The sequence below is a fragment of the Trachypithecus francoisi genome, unplaced genomic scaffold, assembly GCF_009764315.1.
Source record: "Trachypithecus francoisi isolate TF-2019V2 unplaced genomic scaffold, Tfra_2.0 Lachesis_group3, whole genome shotgun sequence".
In the NCBI taxonomy this organism is placed as follows: Eukaryota; Metazoa; Chordata; class Mammalia; order Primates; family Cercopithecidae; genus Trachypithecus; species Trachypithecus francoisi.
Genome location: NW_022681468.1, coordinates 97294859 through 97298187, shown reverse-complemented (window position 1 = coordinate 97298187; position 3329 = coordinate 97294859). Strand labels below are relative to the sequence as shown.

General features: G+C 42.7%; 1 non-coding gene across 1 annotated transcript; it reads left to right on the top strand.

The window, feature by feature from the left end:
- Positions 1–2919: 2919 nt before the first annotated feature.
- LOC117071932 lies at positions 2920–3023 on the top strand. Its single transcript, XR_004432653.1, has one exon. It is a non-coding gene; the product is annotated as a small nucleolar RNA U13 (small nucleolar RNA).
- The last annotated feature ends 306 nt before the right edge of the window (positions 3024–3329 follow it).

Below are 3329 nucleotides of genomic sequence, written 5' to 3'. Positions count from 1 at the left end.
ACCCCAGGTCAATCATTATTCTCCAGAAAAATAAATTTCCCTACCCTACCCCACCACGATTGTTTCATTCAGAGAAGATCCTTAGGCTTTGATAAAGAGCCGTGGATGGCAGATCATCCATCTATCCATTTATCCATTCATCCATTCAAGCAGTGACTGATGGGCACCTACTAGTTGTTCTGTGCTGTTCCATGTCCGAGACATATTCTGTGCATCAAAGCTGCTTGTTGTGTTATCTTCATCTTCTTCCTATTTTTCTTCTCCTCTACCCTTTACTCTTCCTCCTCTTTCTCAGTTAAGGGTTTGTACTTGCTACGGTTTGAATATGTCCCCTGTAAAATTCAGGAGTTGCCAAGATGATAGTATTAAGAGGTGGGGACTTTAAGAGATGTTTAGGCTATGGGGGCTCCTCCCTTGTGAGTGGGATTGAGGTTCTTATAAAAGAGGCTTCACACAGCGTTTGACTCATTTGCTCTTTTACCCCTGAGGGTATAGTGTTCCTCACTTCCAGAGGATGTGCCATCAAGGCAACATCTCAGAAGCAGACACAGCCCTCACCAGGCAACCAAACCTGCTGGTGCCTTGATCTTGGACTTCCCAGCCTCCAGAACTGTGAGAAAAATAAACGTTTGTCTTCTATAAATGATCCAGTCTGCAGTATTTTGTTAGAGCAGCACAAACATACTAAGAAATACTGTGAAAGTTGATTTGGGTGTCAACTTGACTGGATCAAAGGAACCCAAATAGCTGGGAAGGCATTATTTATTCTCAGTGCTTCAGTAGGGCACTGAGCCCATTCCCCTTCTGCTGAAAGGGAAACCCAACTCATTTGGCATTTAATTAGAATAATTCTGCTGCTTTAAGTGTGTCTGTGAGAGTGCTCCTGGGGGAGACTGGCATGACCAGATCCACTCTCAATGCAGCAGACGCCATCCAATGGGCTGCGGGCCTGAAGGGAACAAAAAGGAGTAAAGTCAAATTCTCATCCTCTCACTTCCAAAGCCAGGAGACCCTTCTTCTCCTGTCTTCAGACATCAGAACTCCAGTTTCTCTGGCCTTTGACTCACATCAGCAGCTTCTGGGCCTTTGGCCTTGGACTGAGAATTACACTGACAGCTTCCTCGGTTCTGAAGCTTTGGGATTGGGACTGAGTCAAGCTACTGACTTTCCTGGTTCTCCAACTTGCAGTTGGTCTATCTTGGGACTTCTCAGCCTCCATAATTAAATGAGTCAAATACTCTAATAAATCTTTCATCTCTGTCTCTATATATACATATATATGTCTTATTGGTTATATTTCTATGGGGAACCTTGACTAAAACAATACTGTTGGCCAATTATTTGATCAAATCATTGTAATTGGTTTGAAAAATGAAAGGTGGCCTCAAAATGAGTAACTCTAACTTCAACTGATAACTTCAGTCTTTGTGGAACAAAGTGATGTCTTACCTCCATGATCAAAACAATGCAAGCACTCGGCTATTGTGGTTCTGAAGCACTTTCAGAGAAAAGATAGTGAACCAGCTGACACTAATAAAGTTCCCCCAAATTTGATTAAACTTAAAACTGCCCCTTTTGCCTGGGAAAACCCATAAGCTTATGTGAGTAAATAAACCTCTTACTTAAAAACTAAACTTTGAAATTTGGAAAGAAAAGCTGCAGAGTTGTTGCCCCAGTACGCAAGGACTGTTCCAACCTGGAGTGTTCATTGGAATTTCAAAGGGAAATGAAAACAGGTGAGAACATACTCTTATTCATAGGTTGTGGGAACCCACACATGGGATAACGTAGAATCCAATAACTAATACACTTACTAGATAACTGATTGGCTTTAATGTGAAAAAGTTTGAGGCACAGGACCCTTGGAGGGAAAATCATCGATCTCACTACCTATGATCCCGAATCAAAGACAAAAACGATTATTTCCTTTCTCCTCTGCCCTTCCTCTAGTTGCTGGTAAATGGCCACACATAAGCTAGGAAAGGGGAGTAGGTGATGCAGAGCAGTGGTTCTCAAACTTTGCTGTTTTGCTGCACACTAGAATCACCTGGGAGTTTTCAAGAATCCTGATGCCCCAGTCATGTTGACAAGGGCAGTGAGAGCAACCCATTAAATCAGGATACAGGAGCAGGTGGGGGAGAACTCACAACTGGCAATTTTTTGAAGGCCTCCAAGTGCCTCCCATGCAGAGCAAGTTTGAGGCCAGAGGTATAAGTGGTGCTTCTCAATGAGGCAGGATCTGAGACAAGACACAAGCTGCCAGCTGGCGTGGTCCCCAACTGCACTTTAAGTAACAAGGTGTAGAGTTTCTCTCCCCAATCCAGCCCTCACAATGGTGTCCTGGCAAAGTGAAAGAAGCTGAAAGAAAAGAGAAGTGAGCCTGGGCAGACCTATAAGCAGGATGTAGGCAAAGAGGCTCATCAAATCAACACAGCCTGGAAGAAGGGATAAGAAAGCCTGTGTGTTCTCAGGAGGATAGAACTACTTGTCATTTGAGGCAAGACATCCCACTGTCCCATGAAAGCTTTTCTCCTCCCCGACCCCGATACCATGCGCTCAGGAAGAATTCGTTTGTCCTGTATCTCCAACTGGAGGGCCCAAATCCCTCTGCCTCCCCATAATTACGATTGGATGAGAAAGGATTGGACTTAGGCCATAACCTAAGCATTGGCATATGTTCAAGGTTCTCCCATCTTGAAAGCTGAAAGCAAGCCAACCCACCTCCGTGGACTTTTGCTTTCCTTCCAGCCCAAGCTCCCTTCTTTCTTGCACACAGACAGCTTTTAAAAGGACCTATTATCGGCACCCACCCTCTTAGTTTTCATCCCGCCAGTATGTAATATGGGCATTTTGTTTATCATAGACTTCTTTACATTAATTTTGACTTCTAAAAAACAGTGCCTTAAAATATCAACCTTGCTCCTTTTGCAGTTTATAAGTATGATGATTGGGTTTTCATGCCCATGCGTGAGATGTGTCTCCCTCAAATCTTTTTATGAAGTAGATGCATTATCTGTCTGACATGAAAAAGAAAAAAATTATTTATCTTGAGTAGTTCATTTTTGGCACCCTCCTTCCCTTATATTTAGCCCCAAGGCTCTTGTCTCACCCTAGTCTTAACCATTTCCATCTGCTCCTCCAACCCACTACAGTCTGTTCTGCTATCAATGCAATAGAAACTAATCTCGAAAGACTCAATAAAAATTCTTCTGTGTCATTCGTTTTAAAGGACAATTTTTTAGTCTCTGTTTTCCATGCCATCCCTTTAAGCACTTCAAATACATCAAACCACAAAACATACACAAATACAATGATCATGAAAAATGTTA